The sequence below is a fragment of the Chrysemys picta genome, chromosome 1, assembly GCF_011386835.1.
Source record: "Chrysemys picta bellii isolate R12L10 chromosome 1, ASM1138683v2, whole genome shotgun sequence".
Classification (NCBI taxonomy): Eukaryota; Metazoa; Chordata; order Testudines; family Emydidae; genus Chrysemys; species Chrysemys picta.
In genome coordinates this window covers 359,928,212-359,948,675 of record NC_088791.1, presented here as the reverse complement: position 1 = coordinate 359,948,675, position 20,464 = coordinate 359,928,212, and the positions used below count along the sequence as shown (strand labels likewise).

Here is a 20,464-nt window from a genome sequence, read left to right as displayed (position 1 = left end):
TAAGAGAGGCCCATAGCCTGGAGGGAGCTGCTTACAGGTTTTTCTTTACTTTTGCTTAGCCCTGCTTGCTGACTGTGGGCTGTTCTGTGATTTCAGCTGGGACCCTGAGAGGGGATGAGAAAGCTGAGAGGCCTCAGCTGGAGAATTAAGGACCGGCCTGATGGAAAGACACCCTGCAACACCTGCAGGGATGAGAGATTCATTGGACTCGTGTGCACGCTTCCCACGTTGCCCAAAGGGGGGCGCTCTACCACAAATGATTCATGACACACCTCTTCACCTTGCCCTGGGGATTCCTTCTGAAGCATTGCTTCGCCTACCCCTCACTAAGTCCCGGAGACCACCGTCATGTCTGCCACCAGGCTGCCGACAATCCCCATGGCAAGAGGATACCCTGGTAGATCTCTACATACACAACCTACAGAATGAGGCATACTTGATCTCTCAAGGTACACATGCACCTCTCAGTCGCAGTCACATCTGTGCCCAGCTGCTCCAAGTAATCCCTCCACCATTCAGCACAGCTACTCTTCACACGGCCAACATAGCCGGAGTGCATGCAAACAAATGCTAGAATTCAAATCTGTAGAACACCACAAACCACGGCATGTTCTCTTAGTCCTTCCTCATTTCTACATGTAGTAGAGTCATAGATTTTATGTCAGGGATCTCCTGTATATCGCAGGCCAAAGAATTTCACCCAGGTGCTCCCATATTGAGCCTAATAACTTATTATGATTAAAGCATCTTCCAGAAAGGCATCTGGTCTTGATTTGAAGACATCAAGAGAGACAAGAATCCACCACTTCCCTTGGTAGTTTAAGTTTTGCATCCCTCTTACTGAACCGTTCCCAGTGGCTATTGCTAGCTCCGGGGGGCAGAGTTAAGGTTACATTGCAAGGGTGGCATACACCTTAACTTTGTATTTCCTGGTTTTCAGACGTTTTCAAGTTTACTCACTCTCCACATTTTGGAAGGGCACAAGCCACCACTGCGCAACCTGAGCTCTGCACAAACAAAGTTTGAGGGCATTTTCTATGGCTGCAGCTGGGGTTGAATGGCTACAGCATGTCTCCTTGAGTCGCCCAGTTACTATGACAATGGAGTGCCTGGAAACCCTCTTGCTGCACATGTACATTTGACTCCGTTTGGTTCACACCGACCGAGAGTGACAAACTTTACCCTTAATAACTTTTTCACTATGGCTTCTCCAAGGGAACTGTGGGGGACCATGCAGTAGTTGAAGTACACCCTGAATGACTGAGATGAATGTGGGAAGGATCAAAGCCGTAGCTAGAGCCCCAGGTGTGTGCAAAACACAAAACAACATTTTTAAGAATGAGATGATTTTGTAAAATGCTGTTTTCTTGCAGGGGCTGCACCTCAGGAACCCCTTGCTCAAATGACCCCAAATTTGGATCACTAACCCTAGCCAGCACCCAAATGAGGCATAGCAAATTTCAAGACACTCCACTTCAGCATGTGGCTTGTAGAGCACTTAGAATAGTCCACCTTTAAAAAGGTAGCAAACCTCAACCTTAACTGCAACAGAGCTGGTACTCTGCTATAGTATGGTAGGGATGAGGAGGATTGGAATGAAAATGTGAATCATAGAATCATAGAGACTAACACATTTATTTGAGCATAAGCTTTCGTGGGCTACAGCCCACTTCTTCGGATGCATAGAATGGAACATATATTGAGGAGATACATATACACATACAGAGAGCATGAAAAGGTGGGAGTTGTCTTACCAACTCTGAGAGGCAAATTAAGTAAGAGAAAAAAAACTTTTGAAGTGATAATCAAGATAGCCCAGTACAGACAGTTCGATAAGAAGTGTGAGAATACTTAGATTCAATGATGGATTCAACATTGAATCTATCTCCCCATGTAAGTATTCTCACACTTCTTATCAAACTTCTTATCAAACTGTCTGTACTGGGCTATCTTGATTATCACTTCAGAAGTTTTTTTTCTCTTACTTAATTGGCCTTTTCATCATTCGAAAGCTCATAATTTGCTGAACATTATTGTCCTGGTAAATATGTATGGCAACACTGTACGTAAAATTATAAAGATTCTACTGTATGACTTTACTGAGACATGCTCCAAGTTTAGAAAAGCAGGCACAAGCCAGTTCCTCAGAGACAAAAGGCAAACTGATGCCTCAGTCAGGTATCAGCATAATCAAATGGACTATCGCCTGGGTAAGTGTCCATTTTGTGGCAGGAAGAAGGATGTGAGCAAGAAATTTATATCTTGGCAATGGAACAGCTGGAGATTCCCATGCGAACAGGCTGGCTGCCACCAGAACCCCAACTGGAGATGATTCTCAGAGGAGGAAGAGGCATAAAAATGAGGAACAGAGGCCCCAAATCACCCCTCTCCTCCCTTTCCATGACACCCATGACTAATGAACAAGAAAAGGAATGGAACATTGGATTGGGGGAGGGGTCCAACACTGCAAAAGAACATGTGGTCAGAGACTTTTGTTTTGAATTCACTTTGCTTGTTAAGTTAGGTATTTGTTCATATTTTATCTTTTATTTATTTGTAACCAATTCTGATTTTTTATGTCTCATTACTTGTAATCACTTAAAATATTTCTTTCTGTAGTTATTAACATTATTTTATCTAAACATGTGTGTGTTTGAAGTACGTGGGAAGCTCCATTTGAGATACCAAGGTATGTGCATATTGTTTTCTAGTGATGAAATGATGGATTTTCTATGAGCTTGTTCAGGAAGATATGGGGCAGTACAAGCAGCACATTTCTGAGGACAAATTTAGGACTGGGAATGTTTTGGTGTCACTCTGAAATATAATTCAGGAGTGGCTGGCTAAAAGCACTCATATAACTCAGCTAGAATAATTTACATACTAGAGGCTGGGTGTGAGGCGGCCAGGAGTGGTTGTTCTCACAGCAAAGCAGTATAAATGGCACCCCAGGTTGTAGAATTGAGGGGACATCACTGTCCATCAGTCCAGATTGTACCCTGGGGAATGTCACAGCGATGACTATCATAAGATGAATAAAGGTAGGAGTTGACATCTGTGATGAATGAGAAATGATAGATAGGGTGAGGATAGGCCTTGAAAGTGAAGACAAGTAGCTTATGTTTGATAGGCAAGGAGGAGCTTGTTGAGGGTGATGGGGCACTTCCTTAAAAGTCTTCTACAGACAATCCCAAAGAAAACTATAGCAGCCTTAACCTGCATGCACTAGCTTCACACTAAAAATACACATGCTGTTAAAGATGACTGCAAAGGAGATTGGAGGGGACCATGTTTTTTTTTTTAATGCAGTTGGGGGGTGAGGGGCTGCTTTTTTCTTGTTACTTTAGGAATATCAAATCATGACTTGCACATGCCCTTGCAGGGCCATAAGAACTGGGGTGTCAGCTCTTGCAGCCACTAATTGATTTACGTGGGTGTTGAATCAAGATCTTTCCTTCCAGCTATGTGTCAGGTTGAGTTAAACAGTCTGAATAACAATCACTCCCCCGCTTCGTTAACCAGGTTTCATTTGTATGGCAGCCGATACCGATCTAAGCACTTAGGCGGCCCTTATCACTGTTGTAGCCGAGTGTAGAGTCCTGCAAATCTGCAGATATCTGCATACCATGTTTGCGGATTGTGGATTGGATGTGGATACAAATTTTGTATCCATGCAGGGCTCTATCTGAGCACCTCACAGTCGTCAATAGATTTTATCCTCACAACACCCCTGTGAGGTAGGAAAGTATTATCCTCACTGCACAGACGGGGAACTGAGAATGGAGCGGCTAAGGGGGGATATTTGCAAAGGCCTGAATCAGGTATGTACCCAACTCCCAGTGACTTTCAATGGGCATTCGGTGCCTAACTGTCCTCTGTGCCTTTGGAAATCTCTCCCAAGTAAGCACAAAGAAAGTATGTGGCTGACCCAAACGCACATCTCTTGAGTCGCAGTCCTGTGCCGAGTCCACTAGACAACACTTCCTCCCATTTTTTGATTTCAGGATTTGGATAATCTTGTCACTTTCACAGTTGTCCAAGTCTTCCGGGCCGGGAGAGATCTAAGGTCCCCATTCTCCAAGGGTCCACTACATGGACAGAGCAGTGTGATTGTATGGAGACCCAGTAGAGTCCTGGGAGTTCTGCACTGCGGTCCACCTGAGCAGAGGTTATTGCAAGATGAGGACCCAGGCATTGTAAATGCCAGAAGGGAATTCACTAAAAGAAATAGTTTAATGAGGTTATTAATAAATAACTACTTGGTTCCATTCCATTACACACTCCTGGTATCCTCCTTCTTGGGGAAGACGACAACCTGGGGAACTATAGACCAGTCAGCCTAATTTCCATACCTGGAAAGATACTCGAACCATCAATATTAAATGGCCAATTTGTAAGCACCTAAATGATCATATGGGGGCGAGGAATAGCTCAGTGGTTTGAGCATTGGCCTGCTAGACCTAGGGTTGTGAGTTCAATCCTTGAGGGGGCCACCCAGGAATCTGGGGCAAAATCAGTACTTGGTCCTGCTAGTGAAGGCAGGGGGCTGGACTCAATGACCTTTCAAGCTCCCTTCCAGTTCTAGGAGATGGATATCGCCATTAATTTAATTTTAATTTTTTTTAATCATAGGGTTCTAAGGAATAGCCAGCATGGATTTTTCAAGAACAAACCATGCCAACCAACCTAATTTCCTTCTTTGACAGGGTTACAAGCCTAGCAGCTAGGAAGGAAGCAGTAGACGTGATATATGGTTATTTTAGTAAGGCTTCTGAGACAGTCCCTTGTGACATTCTCATAAGCAAACTAGGGAAATGTGGTGTAGATGAAATAATATAACATGGGTGCACAGCTGATTGAAAGACTGAACTCAGAGCGTAGTTCTTAAGGGTTCACTGTGAAACCAGAGCATATCTAGTGGGATCCCACAGGGGTCACTCCTGGGTCCAGTATTAGTCAATATTTTCATTACTGACTTGGATAATGGACTGGAAAGCATGTTATAAAATCTGAGAATGACACCAAGCTGAGAGGGACAGAAGCACTTTGGAGGACAGGATTAGAATTCAAAATGACCCTGACAAATTAAAGAATTAGTCTGACCAGTCAGACCAATCAGCTTAATTTTCTTACCTGGAAAGATAATGGAGCAAATAATCAAAAAATCAATTTGTAAGCACCTAGAAGATAGGTGATAAGTAACAGTCAACATGGATTAATCAAAGAACAAATCATGTTAAACCAACTTAATATCCTTCTTTGACAGGATAACAAGCCTTGTAATATAACTCGCCTTTAGTCCAAGGCTTTTGATACCATCTCACATGACCTGCTCACAAACAAACTAGGGAACTATCGCTTAGATGAACCTACGATAAGGTGGGTGCATAACTGGTTGGAAAAGCCTACTCAAAGAGCCATTATCAACGCTTCACAGTCAAGCTGGAAGGGGATATTAAGTGGGGTCCCGCAGGAATCTGTCCAGGTCTACTCAATATCTTCATAAATGATTTGTATAATGGCATGGAGAATACACTTATAAATCTGCGGATGATACCAAGCTGGGAGGGGTTGCAAGCACTTTAGAAGACAGGATTAGAATTCAAAATGATCTTGACAAACTGGTAAAATGGTCTGAAATAAATGCAATGAAATTCAGTAAGGACAAATGCAAAGTACTACACTTAGGAAGGAATAATCAGTTGCACAAATACATAGTGGGAAATAACCGCCTAGGCAGGAGTACTGCAGAAATGGATCTGGCTGTTAGCATGAATCACAAACTAGACACGAATCACACGGCCCTTCCTGTTTTAATTTCAAACTTACTTCTCCGGGGAAGCTCAGCTCAGACACAGCATCTAGTTTGTCAATGAAATTCCTGGGCTTTATCCCCATTTATGCTATGACCCCTTCACACTGCTCTGGCAGTATACTGGGGACTTTAAGTGGGAGTAAATTACACCTGCACCCACTTCAAAGCATTGTACCACCACCAAAATGGTGTAAAGGGGGTTTAGTGTAAAGGAAAATTAAACCCCTTTTGGGTTTTTTGCCCTGTTTTGTATGTCATTTGATCATTAAGACAAAGAGATCGAGGTGGCCAAGATCAGTGTCAGATGCAATGTATACTTAAAGACGCATTTCAGAGTGGTAGCCATGTTAGTCTGTATCAGCAAAAACAACGAGGAGTCCTTGTGGCACCTTAGAGACTAAATTTATTTGGGCATAAGCTTTCGTGGTCTAAAACACACTTCATCAGATGCATGGAGTGGAAAATACATTAGGCAAGTATATATACACAGTACATGAAAAGAAGGGAGTTGCCTTACCAAGTGGGGGGTCAGTGCTAACGAGAATTCAATTAAAGTGGTATGCCAACATCTTTATGGCTGACTTAGAACAATGCTTCCTCAGCTCTCGTCCCCTAATGCCCCTACTCTACTTGCACTACATGGATGACATCTTCATCATCTGGACCCATGGAAAAGAAACCCTTGAGGAATTAAACCAGGATTTCAACAATTTCCACCACACCATCCTCCTCAGCCTGGACCAGTCCACACAAGAGATCCACTTCCTGGACACTACAGTGCAAATAAGCGATGGTCACAACCACCACCCAATACCGGAAACCTACTGACCGCTATACTTACCTACATGCCTCCAGCTTTCATCCAGACCACATCACACGATCCGTTGTCTACAGCCAAGCTCTAAGATACAACCGCATTTGCGCCAATCCCTCAGACAGAGGCAAACACCTACAGAAACTGTATCAAGCATTCTTAAAACTACAATACCTACCTGCTGAAGTGAAGAAACAGTTGACAGAGCCAGAAGGGTACCCAGAAGTCACCTACTACAAGACAGGCCCAACAAAGAAAGTAACAGAACACCACTAGCCGTCACCTTCAGCCCCCAACTAAAACCTCTCCAGCGCATCAACAAGGATCTGCAACCTATCCTGAAGGATGATCCCTCACTCTCACAGACCTTGGGAGACAATCCAGTCCTCGCTTACAGACAGCCCCCAACCTGAAGCAAATACTCACCATCAACTACACACCACACAACAGAAAACACGAACCCAGGAACCTATCCCTGCAACAAACCCTGTTGCCAACTTTGTCCACATAGCTATTCAAGGGACACCATCATAGGACTTAACCACATCAGCCACACCATCAGGGGCTCGTTCACCTGCACATCAACCGAGGCGATCTATGCCATCATGTGCCAGCAATGCCCCTCTGCCATGTACGTTGGTCAAACCGTACAGTCTCAACACAAAAGAATAAATGGACACAAATCAGATGTCAAGAATTAGAACATTCAAAAAACAGTCAGAGAGCACTTCAATCTCCCTGGACACTCAATAACAGACATAGAAGTGGCAATTCTTCAACAAAAAAACTTCAAAAACAGACTCCAATGAAAAACTGCAGAACTGGAATTAATTTGCAAACTGGACACCATCAAATTAGGCCTGAATAAAGACTGGGAGTGGATGGGTCACTACAAAAACTAATTTCCCCCTACTATTACTCACACCTTCTTGTCAACTGTTTGAAAAGGGCCACCCTGATTACCACTACAAAAGTGATTTTTCCTCCCTTGGTATCCTACTGTTGAGAATAGCCCACTTCCACTTTAATTGAATTGTCTTGTTAGAACTGACCCCCCACTTGGTAAGGCAACTCCCATCCTTTCATGTTCTGTGTATATATTCTGCCTACTGTATTTTCCACTCCACGCATCTGATGAAGTGGGTTTTAGCCCATGAAAGCTCATGCCCAAATAAATTTGTTAGTCTCTAAGGTGCCACAAGTACTCCTCGTTGTTTTTTTTAAAGACCCATGTATACTTAAAGACACAGCAGCTCATTTTTACAAAAGCAAGAAATATGTTTCAAATGCGAGAAGTACAGTTTGTTACACGCATTTAATTGCTGATAGGAAGATGGAACAAGCAAGCTGGATTTCTAGTAACACCATGAAAGCACCAAAGAAATAGTCACATTTCCACAGGTAAGTGAGGCACTCGGAGCCCTTTATCCGATAGATTCCTCATGGGAAGTTAGGGAGCACTGAAACACTTCTTCAAAAGCATCCAGAAAAGGCTCCGTGATTTCATCAACTGTGACATGTCTCTGGAGTTCTTCGCTCAGCGAGGTGACACCTGTCCCTTCGAGTCCACAAGGAACAATGTGATCAAACCACGTAAGATCTGTGCAGCAGTTCAGCGCCAGCCCATGAGAGGTTATATGCCTTCCACAATGGACACCTGAAAAGCAAAACATACAGGTCACCTCGTTCAGTGCTATGTACCACACACCACCCCTCCCCCAAAGTCATCTTAAATGTCAGATCCCAAGGCCAGAAGGGACCATCGTGATCATCTAGCCTGATCTGTAGAACACAAGCTACAGAACTTCCCCCAAATAACCCCTAGAGCAGATCTTTCAGAAAAACATCCAATCCTGATTGAAAAATTACCAGTGATGGACAATCCGCTACAGCCCTTGGCAAGTTGTTCCAATGGTTAAATATCCCCATCACACTAAGACTCCTATCCACCTTACCACATAAGTTGCCCAGCTGATGCGGCACCAATGCTGTAGTGCTTATCAGCAGCGAGGGCGCTGAGACCATAGCTTATCACGTTCACCAATACGGTCTCAATGTTTCCTTGTACTCCCCCACCATCTGTTATCTCATCTTACACTTCAACTGTAAGTTCTTTGGGGGCAGAGACCTGCCTGTCTGCACTGTATGTGTGACTGGGGTTCCCAGGCTCTATTATAATACAAATCGAGCCCAGGGCACTGGGTTCATTGTTATTGCAGAGACATGCAGGCATGGTATGCAGTCCCTCATGAGGAAGTGAAATTCTTGTAAATATCTGCTCGTTAACCAGGCAAATCCTGCCTATTAGCAGGATTGGCTCTGGTAGCGAATGAGGGCAGAGGACAGCATGATGTGCATGTTGACAGTCAAACATAGTAGATCCCTGATTTTCCTGCTTTGCACTGCACAACAGGAGAGCTGGGATTCTACACTACTGTACTGGGACCATTGTTTTTAGAGAATCAGAGCGTTTCAGTAGCAGAAAATTTCCAGGAATTATTAAGGCCCATGTCCTGAAAGATTTACACATGTGCACAATTTTAGTCAGAGGAGTAATCCAATGAGATTACACACATGAGTAATGGTACACACGTGCAGAAATCTTTCCAGGACTGAGGTATAAAAATGTAGCTCCTAGTGATTTACAAGTAACCTCTAAGATTATTAGAATTGAGATTAGCGTGCGGGGGGGATCTCTATTATTTCAGTATGTGGACTGCCTTTAGCCACACTCCATGTATAATCCGGTCACTCTACCTGCTATTTTCCATGGATCTTTCACACAGCAGCACATGAAAGGAGAAGCAGTTTAATAAAGGCTATGCTACGGCCTTGTCTCTGCTAGAAAAGGATCTGCCAGTGTAACTATACCAGCAAACCATCTTAGTGGAGGTGCCGTTTATACCAGGAAGAGTGCATTTGCTGGTATAATTTATATCAGTCCCCTAAATGAAATAAACGATATCAGCAAAAGCATGGTTTTGCTTGTATAACTGCATCTACATTTGTGCTTTTGCCACCACCATCAGGTCAGTTATGGGGTGTGATTTTTTCCACGCTTGATAACGTAGCTACACTGGCAAAAATTTTAAGGGTAGATCAGGTCTATACTGTCAAAAACCTCTAGTGTGGATACATTTATATTAGTATAAAAGTGCTTATTGGATTTCCCTGGCCAGGATAAACAATACCAGTATAAACACCGTTGTAACTGTGTCTACACTACCGCTTTACTGGCATATCTATGTTAGTAAAAATCACACCCCAAACCAACACAGCAATGCCAGTGAGACTCATTAGAGCAGGGGTCTCAAACACGCGGCCCGGGGGGTTATTTTCTGCGGCCCGCGAGCTCCTCGCGGCCCCCCCCCCCGCTCTCCCCGAGCATTTACCTAGAGCGGCTCCGGCCCAACGCGCACTGGGGGCAGGGCAGGCTCCCTGCCTGCCCGACTTGCTCCCACGCCGCTCCGGGAAGCGGACGGAACCTGGGGAAGGAGGGGCGCAGGGATGTGTGTGGCCTGGAAACCCTTCTGGTCACAATCCTACTCAAGCCCATGGAGCAGAGTTTTGGCTACTCTGTCTAGCAGTTTCTTCAAGCGTCAATTAAGGAATCCCCAACACTAATTTAATTGGCTTGATTTTTAGACTTTTTCCTCAAAGGATTCACATGTCTTAAAAGCATGCTCAATGGGAATGTGGTTATAAATTTTTACCTAATACTTTAGGAGGAGACTGCAGAGTGGTGCCAACTGAACATTACCTCACATTCACTCCCTGATGAATCATTCACTTTAGCCCTGTCATAACTATAAAGGGAAGGGTAACAGCTCTCCTGTGTACAGTATTCTAAAATCCCTCCTGGCCAGAGACTCCAAAATCCTTTTACCTGTAAAGGGTTAAGAAGCTCAGGTAACCTGGCTGACACCTGACCCAAAGGACCAATAAGGGGACAAGATACTTTCAAATCTTGGGTGGGGGAAGGCTTTTGTTTGTGCTCTTTGTTTGGGAAGTCGTTCGCTCTTGGGACTGAGAGGGACCAGACATCAATCCAGGTTCTCCACATCTTTCTAAACAAGTCTCTCATATTTCAAACTTGTAAGTAAACAGCCAGGCAAGGTGTGTTAGTTTAACTTTGTTTTCTCAACTTATAAATGTACCTTTTACTAGAGTGTTTATCTCTGTTTGCTGTACTTTGAACCTGAGGCTAGAGGAGGGTCCTCTGAGCTCTAAGTTTGATTACCCTGTAAAGTTATTTTCCATACTGATTTTACAGAGATGATTTTTACCTTTCTTCTTTAATTAAAAGCCTTCTTTTTAAAAACCTGATTGATTTTTCCTTGTTTTTAGATCCAAGGGGGGTGGATCTTGATCCACCAGGAGTGGGTGGGAGGAAGGAAGGGGGATGGTTAATTTCTCCTTGCTTTAAGATCCAAGAAGTTTGGATCTGTATTCACCAGGGAATTGGTGAAGAGTTTCTCAAGGCTTCCCAGGGAAGGGAACTAGCTTTGGGAATGGTGGCAGCGGACCAGATCTAAGCTGGTAGTTAAGCTTAGAAGTTTTCATGCAGGCCCCCACATTTGTACCCTAAAGTTCAGAGTGGGGAAGCAGCCTTGACAAGCCCCCTGCGTGATGTCTTTCTACAGGGTCAAGATGCCCCGGTCAGCCCGTGCTCCACTCAAGATGTTTTACACGTGTTGTTTGCTTTCAAGGGGACATATTTGCTGATGCAAAGATCAGTATTCATCATACACGCAGCATGGAACCAGTCAGTTTCACTTCTGGCATCTGCCTGATGCTAAGAAAAGGATTCTTCTCCCAGAATCCTCTTTCACAGTTCAGTCATGTCAAGCCATGTTGTCACCGTTCATTCAGTACGGTCACACCAGTATGGCACCATCCCAACACTCAATACTGTACTGTACACGATATTCAAAAAATAGACACACAAGTGTATTTTGTAAGAGCAGAGTCTTACATTATTAATCCCTCACCACAGCTTGTGTTATTATAGCTTCACTGAGAAGTGGAGTGAGACCACCAGGTTTTTGGTGTTTTTTTAAAGAGATGTGTATTAAATAAATTCTACTGTGCTCAGTTTTTCAGGTGTGCAGTGGCTCACTTCTAAAGGTTCAGTTCTTAGGTCCATAAGACAAACAGGAACCAGCAATCAGCATACTCATTGAAAATTAAGATTTGTGTGGCATGGATTTAACACCGCAGACCGCGAGTGCATGAAGTAAAGGAAAAAACTGACACACCCTATTTCAAAGACACTGTATTGTGCAGGAAAGCTTTCAGCATCACTGCACCATTACGCTTCCCACTGAGAGTAACTTTAGCACTGGCTGAAAATGAATATAGGGCTCAGGAAAGATGTAGGGGATTAGTAAAACTATGTAGCATTCCATTATATTTCTGGGGTACAAGTAAACCTTAACTCAGACTAGACACACAGCTGAGAGATGCTTGGATGAGAGCCAAACCCTTTGTACAACAGACCTTTTTCTATAACCACCTTTATTAATTTATTTATTTTAAGTTAGAGAATACCTTTTACTGAACTAACCAAAAGCACAGAGGATGTTGCTACTTAGAATCATGCTCTTCAGGCTACAGAAAACAAGCACTGTAGAAACAGACACAGGCATGAATTCAGACCAAATTCAATTAAAATAAAGTAGAAGGGTCAGCAGAGAAGAGTTAAAATAAATCAAATACAGCTGTAGCCTGACATGCCTCCTCTTGACAGCTGCCAGAATTACTATGACAGGAGGCTTTACTGAAACCCTTTAAGGTGAAAAAACCTAGGTTGTTTTGATATAAAATAGCAGTTGCTCCTCAATGATTTTTAAATTTTCCTTGTTTTATAAAACAGATGCTCCGGGACGCTCTAGCATCCTTAAAGGCCCCAACAGAGCAACCTTCCTTCTGCTAAGGACTTGGATTCAGCTATTTGAAGAGTTTGTGCTGTTCAGTCGGTTGTCTAAACATTGTTGGGGATAAGGGGTCTTGTTCAAAGGCAGCGCAACTATGACACCCCCACAAAGCAAATGAGCATGCTGCCCTCAGCACTCCCACACCCTGCCTCGTCAGCAGAGATCAAATCCCTGCACGGGATCAAGTGTTCCCTTCCCAATGGGTTTTGTGCTCCATTCCCTCTGATAAGTAATTCTTTCTGTCCAGGTTTGCAGTTAGACTAAAGGTTTGGACTAATGGAGAAGCCACCTAGCATTCTATTACATAGTTATTTTAACCCTACTGTTAAGATTTGTTTCAAAACCTACTATGAGGTATATAAAACCAACAATATTTATCTATAAAAGCACAAATTAGTAATAAAAATTCCTACCATTTTCACCTTGTAGGTATTCTCAGTAAGCCCTCCAAACAAGATCTCAGAAAGCTAAATAAAAAAACATTTTAAGAATATTCTTTGGAAACTGAAGGAAAATCCCATTTGGAAGAGGAATAATCTTGTTAGATAGATATAATCAATAGTATCATAAAAGCTACTGGGAACTGATAGTCTTGAACCAACAAAACTACAGCAAAATGTAATACATTTATCTAACACCACACAGCACCACAGGAGCCAACAAAAATGATTTCCTCTCTAAGAAACACCAAGTTTGAATATTGTTCCTGCCAACGTATTTACATAGATTTATATGCCAATGCCTCTGTCCTATAATCATCTGCTTTCACTGCTGCACTGAACTAGATGAACTTTTTTTTTTTTTTTTAAAAGAAGGTTCTCGACTCAAATTGTTTTCTAAACCAGATTTGAGCGTTTAATTGGACAAAACCAGATAAGGTGTCTTAAACCCATTTTAACTAAACCTAATTTTAATTGAATTTAACATTCAATTCAGTTTGCATGGCACTTTCTAGTTCAAATGACGTTACTGGTCTTATCAGACACTGACAGATTTCATATTAAAGACAAAATAGTCGTTCCAAGAGCAGGGATTCAGAGAGTAAAAGCAAAGACAATAATTCAACCATTGTTAGAATCTACAAAGTTTTACCCCTTCCAAAACAATTTTCAGGTCTACTGACATCAGGATCCTTTGCAAATTTCATCAGATTCTCTCCCGGAGGTTTGCAAATTGATGATTCTGGCCTTTTACTCCACCTCAGTGACTAAGCAATAGTGTTTTTAATAGCTCATTTCACGTGGACTCGGCTAAGGACGCTGAGAAAAAACTTCCAACGTCAACTCCGGAAAGAGAAGCATTTTGCATCGTCACCAAGTTTGCTACTTGACAGGGTGAAGAAGGCGGCAGAAGTTGCTTCTCAACAGATTAATTTCATGATTAATTTCAGGTCTGACGTAAACAGAAGAGCGCAGGGGAATGAATTAGCACATGAAATGGAAAAAAAAAAAAAAAACCAAACATGGGGCAGGAGGATGAGTGACAGGATACAACCTTGTCCCTGGATTTGAAGAAGGTATTACAAAAAGAAAGATGTGCTTTTGCTTACGTTGTAGGTATTGTGAAACTAATTTTGAAGTGTGACTCTACAATTGACAGTAGATGTATAGATCCCTTCTCCCTCCTCACACACGTATCAGGTTTAAATGCCCACTTATGAAACCCCCCCAAGCAGTCACATATTCCATGGCAAAACCACAGAACCCTGAGACATTCCCGGGTTGGAAATTCTGTGACATCTTCAACTAGATTAACGAATAAGATTTTACTGAATATCAAATTGAATAGTACAATCAGAATATACCCTCAGTTGAATTCAATTTTCTGCTACTCCATTTTTTAATTTTCAATGTGCTGCACAATTTGTACTGAAGACCAGGGCCGGCTCCAGGGTTTTGGCCGCCCCAAGCAGCCAACACACACACACACACACACACACACAAAAAGCCGCAATCGCGATCTGCAACGGCAATTCAGCGGGAGGTCCTTTGCTCCCAGCGGGAGTGAGGGACCGTCCGCCGAATTGCCGCCGAATACCCAGACGTGCCACCCCTCTCAGGAGCGGCCGCCCCAAGCACCTGCTTGAGAAGCTGGTGCCTGGAGCCGGCCCTGCTGAAGACAAATCAATGAAGTATAAAAATCAGGGGAAACCTGAAGGTTTTGGAAGCAGAGGAGACAGTTGGGACTTTTGGCACCTGAGAAGGTGAGTGATGCCAACATTATCAGCAGTGAAAGTTGCATTTTTAACTGCCATAATTAGATTTCAAAACAAACACTAATTGAGATAATAGGACAGTTCACACCTCAGAACTATTGTTCCTATCTTTCTGCAAACGCTGCATTAGATACACTGTTCGCATTTATGTTTTCTTCCCGTCCATAAAGGACTAGAAGCTTTTTGTTTTTTAAATAAATAAATACTCATTCTAGAACACAATTCTACAATAAATTCCACAGCCACAGAATTTCAGAGTACATAAATCCATGGCCACCAGCCTATACAAAACTTACAATTCCTGCTACGAGGGTAGAGCCAATTCCTGCAATTATTGCAGGTCAATGGATGTTTTATTAACGTTTGCAAATGGAAGCAGGATCAGCCCCTAAAAATCCAATATGACTGTAGTATGGAAAGTATTTTCTCAATGTTCCTGAGCGACAGGGAATTTAAAATTTTCTGTGACACAACTAATTAATCTCTAACATATAGTTTAAAGCATTATCACCCTGATAGTACCACTTGTACCACGCTCTTGATTTTTAAATTCTATTGTAGAAAAAAAATCCAAAGACCTGTTTATTCTTTATTAATCATCTCAACTTACTAGCATTTGCACCTGCACAATAATACAAGACCTAAGGTTAGGTTTTTAGCCTACTGAAGTTTTGTTTAAAACAGCTTATCTCATGAATGCAAAATGCACTGTTCTTTCTGCTTCCTCAGCGAATGAAAACAAAATGACTTTGTGCATTTCCCAAAACTCATTGTTTTTGTCCCCATGGTCAGGATGACCCCCAGTGATTCCGTTCCTGGTGCGCTGACTTTAAGTTTAACAAATTTATATATAAATATAATTAAGAAAAAAAAACCTTAATTAATTGGCCTCTCAGAGTTGGTAAGACAACTCCCACCTGTTCATGCTCTCTGTATGTGTGTATATATATCTCCTCAATATGTGTTCCATTCTATATGCATCCGAAGAAGTGGGCTGTAGTCCACGAAAGCTTATGCTCTAATAAATTTGTTAGTCTCTAAGGTGCCACAAGTACTCCTGTTCTTCTTTTTGCGGATACAGACTAACACGGCTGCTACTCTGAACCTGACTTTAAGTTGTTTTCACATCCTCCTGTTGACACCATATACAAAACAGAGCTTCCAATGCTTAATCTACACATGAATCAAGGCCGATAGCTGAATCTACATCCATTTGTCTGGCAAAACCTGTTTGCCCGCAGATTTTAAAGCTTTTTTCGAGTACATACACACCACTCAAATATCCCATGTATATGAGAATCAGTATGACAAATTTTTATTAGATGCCTCACACTTTACCTTCTTTGGATAAATACTATGAGAGCAATATGTCGGGTGTAGTGAGTTTGTCAGATGTCCCAGAAGGTACTGTTACAGAACAATGAATCCTTTACCAGATTTCAGAGTAGCAGCCGTGTTAGTCTGTATCCGCAAAAAGAACAGGAGTACTTGTGGCACCTTAGAGACTAACAAATTTATTAGAGCATAAGCTTTCGTGGACTACAGCCCACTTCTTCGGATGCATATAGCCTATGCATCCTATGTTTACATGTTAGTTTTCTAGATTCAGAAAGTCAAGACAAATAAAAAAAGTTACAATGGCCTCACATAATTCAGTGTAAATATACTTTAGGAACATGGATAATTACCAGTATATTGTTTTAAACTCCTTTAATGTCAATACAAGGTATTCTTCACTTCTTGTCCCAAGCAGCTGTGCATGTGCTATTAAGCAGTTGCTAGGTTTCAGGTGACTACATTCAGTACTAGCCAAAATATTCTCTTTACAAAGAGTTTTTACAATCAATGAAATTTATAAGAGCTTTGATATCCTAAAACGAGCCAAATCCTACAAAAGCTTATCACATGTATGCAATTTTGGCTTCAGCAGGAGACAGGTCTTTGCAGGATAACACGGCTGCTACTCTGAAACCTAACAATGAAACTCTCATATCAAAACAAATTAATAAGCCATCTAGTCTGTTATCAGGGACAACAGCCAATACTCAGTGCTTCAGATGAAAGCCTTCCAACACCATAATGCATCTAATTATGTAATACCATTGGATACTCTGGCTCATTGACTCCAGCTGGTGGTGAGCTTGTGCCATGAAGTATTATAGCCTTTATTTTTTTTAGGCTAGACAGAGTAAGTGTAAATGCTATCCCTATTTATATAGATGCCTAATCCTTTTTAGGATTTACAACACTATATTCTACGGCAGTGTATTCCTTCAGGTTAGTTACACATTGCATTAAAAATATGTTTGCCCATTTACATTTTTTGCCTTTTTCATATTGAATTCCCCCCTCAGAACCTGTCAAATCACCACAAAGAGTTTCTTATGTTGTCCTTCTACATTAGGACCAGATTAATTCTCTCTGGGATTTATCTGAAAAAAGAAACCATTGAAGTGTTCGCTTCGCCACATAAAGCAATGCATTCAGTAATTTATCTGCCAATCATCAACATCCCCCTTAATATCTTCTTATAGGCTGCATTATGTGCTAAACAGATTACAACAGAACATAGTGTTTACTCCCATCTGTGATTCCAGGATCTTCATATGCCACATTCCTCTCCCCATATATTTTTCAAATGACTGCTCTCACCCTTCTCCCTTGTTGCATGAGAGCTCAGCTCATCACCACCTGAGCAGTCGGACAACCTCATAAAAGGAGCATCAGTTACTGGGCAAGGGGGAAGGAGAACTGGAATGAGATGTCACGAGACCAGATCTGACACTTATTGGCAAAAAACAAGAGAGATGAGGCGGATAAACACATTACCAAGGGCAAAGCCAACTAATGCCAAATTAATGTGTCCGCAAAGGGAACAAAGACACCCACACCGAGTGGTCATGTTTATTTTTTAAATGTCTCAAGACAGCAGTATCCAGTGGTGACTAAAATACACTTTTTTAAGGAACAGCAAAGTGCACCTTAGTGGGATAATCTGCAAAGGGTGGGGGAATGTAACTCCCATCGGAGAGCTATCGGCCAATGATGGGATAACCAGTGATCTGAGAACACGGCATGATGCCCTTTGGCGCAATCCAGTCACTCCAAAAGGCAGACACGCTGCCTCTAGCGCATCATAAATCTACCCCCTGCGGGCGGGTCACACTCGGGTCTAATTCCGGGGGGCTGGGTTCAGTGCGGGGCTGGGGGGGGGGGGGGAGGGGGGAATCTGTGGCTTTTGATTTACAGGGGGTCAGACGAGAGAATCTGGTGTTGCCTTCTGGCATGAAGCCCCCCTCCCCCCCAGCCACGCGCGCACCTCCGGCAGCCCCCCCCCAGCCACGCGCGCGGCCCCCTGGCAGCCCCCCCCAGCCACGCGCGCGGCCCCCTGGCAGCTACCCCCCCCCCGGCCACGCGCGCGGCCCCCGGCAGCCCCCCCCCCCCGCCCCAGCCACGCGCGCAACCCCCGGCAGCCCCCCCCCCCCCGCCCCAGCCACGCGCGCAAGCCCCGGCAGCCCCCTCCCGCCCAGCCACGCGCGCAAGCCCCGGCAGCCCCCTCCCGCCCAGCCACGCGCGCAAGCCCCGGCAGCCCCCTCCCCCCCAGCCACGCGCGCAACCCCCGGCAGCCCCCTCCCCCCCAGCCACGCGCGCAACCCCCGGCAGCTCCCTCCCCCCAAGCCACGCGCGCAAGCCCCGGCAGCCCCCTCCCCCCCAGCCACGCGCGCAAGCCCCGGCAGCCCCCTCCCCCCCAGCCACGCGCGCAAGCCCCGGCAGCCCCCTCCCCCCCAGCCACGCGCGCAAGCCCCGGCAGCTCCCTCCCCCCAAGCCACGAGCGCAAGCCCCGGCAGCCCCCTCCCCCGCAGCCACGCGCGCAAGCCCCGGCAGCCCCCCAGCCACGCGCGCCCCCCCCAGCCACGCGCGCCCCCGGCAGCCCCCCCCGACACGCGCACCCCCCGGCTCAGCCCCGGGCGCTCCCGGGCAGGGCACACGCCCGCAGACCCCCCGCCCATCGGGTCCCCACCTTGTCCCAGCGGAGCCATTGCCCGACCGCCCTGTCGCCTCAGAGTAACGGTCCCTCCGCTGTGCCCCCCGCGAGCCGAGCACCAGCAACACCACCAGCCGCAGCCCCGCCCCTTCGCCGGCCCCGCCCCCAACAGCAGCCGCAGCCGCGTTCCAGGCCACGCCCACCCAGAGCCAGCGGCACCATCCCGGCACGTGCGCTCCTGGCCCCGCGCCCCGCCCGCCTCCGACTCCGGCCGGCGCTGCTGCGTGCCCGTCCCTGTACGGCCCCTCTCGCGGTGCCCGACGGGAAATGTAGTTCTCCCTCCCCCCGCGGGTCGAGCTGTGGGAGGAGACTCGGGAGAGTGAGGGACTCCAGTTCCCGGCAGTCCCTGCGCTCTCTCGCGGAGTTGGACGCCGCCAGTGTTTAGGCGGCTAAGGCTGACCCACTGTGGGTGCCCACCAAGTGTTCCCCTCTTGGTCAGAGACCATCTCACGCAGCCATGGCCCTCTCCGGCTCCCAGTGACGCTAATGGCAAACCCCACCTTGATGGCAGCAGGATGGGGACTAGTGAATCATGGAATCTCAGGGCTGGAAGGGACCTCAGGAGCCAGCTAGTCCAACCCCTGCTCAGAGCAGGACCAATCCCAACTAAATCAAGTGCACACACCAGCAATGATGTGCAGCCACCTCTGGGGCAGGGAGCAGCTGCTGAGCACTAGCCAAGCGTTTAGGACAGGAAGTGCAGGTCACAGAGCAGCTGAGTGGGCTCAGCGCTTGGCAGGCAGGATTCCAAGAGCCCGTCCCACTTAAGAAGGAAAGCAGAAGGGTTTGCCATAAGTAAAGCATAGCTGTTCTTCTCACAAGCATGCCTGCCCAGCAGGTGCCCTGAGCCTGGGTATGGAGGTGTGTGCCTGGGGGGGATATAATACAGGTCTATGAAATCACAAATGATGTTGAGAAAGTGAATAGGAAAGTTATTTACCCCTTGGCATAACGCAAGAACCAGGGGTTACCCAATGAAGTTAATAGGCAGCAGGTTTAAAACTAACATAAGGAAGTACTTCATACAATGCACAGTCCAAATGTGGAACTCATGAGGGGAGGTTGTGAAAGCCAAAAGAATAGTGAATAGTGAATCAGGTTCAAAAAAGAATTAGATAAATTTCTGGAGAATAGAGCCTTCAATGGCTATCAGCCAAAATAGTCAGGGATATAACCCCACGCTGTGGGTGTTCCTAAACCTTCAACTGTCAGAAGCTGGGACTGGACAATGGGTTGGCTCACTTGATAAATTGCCCTGTTCTGTTCATTACTTTTGGACCATCCGGCACCAGCAACTGTTGGAAGACAGGATACAGGACCATGGGTTTGACCCAGTAGGCCATTCTTATGTCCGGAAAAGCCACATCTATGAGCAAAGAAAATCCTCTCCAGTTGCTTCATCATTCCTTCCTTTTATGTTGGCTCAGAACACTTAGTAGCCAGTTGCTAGCTAAGGAAAATGAGCATTTATTGCCAGTTACACTGTCATCTGTTCTACTTGCAAATCCCTAGAACAGCTCTGTGATCCAAATAGACTGAATGGCCTAGTGAAGGTAGATCAGGAACTCCTTTCCCCTATCTCCATAACACAAGGACAAGGGGACATTCAACTAAATTAAAAGATGGGAAATCGAAAGCT

At 44.9% G+C, this 20,464-nt stretch overlaps 2 long non-coding RNA genes across 2 annotated transcripts; both read right to left on the bottom strand.

The window, feature by feature from the left end:
• Positions 1-7,925: 7,925 nt before the first annotated feature.
• Positions 7,926-18,935, bottom strand: LOC135980997 (uncharacterized). Its single transcript, XR_010597957.1, has 2 exons — positions 18,802-18,935; positions 7,926-8,286 (listed from the first exon to the last, which is right to left on the bottom strand). It is a non-coding gene; the product is annotated as an uncharacterized LOC135980997 (long non-coding RNA).
• LOC103307364 (uncharacterized) lies at positions 12,799-17,426 on the bottom strand. Its single transcript, XR_509943.3, has 2 exons — positions 15,886-17,426; positions 12,799-15,603 (listed from the first exon to the last, which is right to left on the bottom strand). It is a non-coding gene; the product is annotated as an uncharacterized LOC103307364 (long non-coding RNA).
• Positions 18,936-20,464: the final 1,529 nt, after the last annotated feature.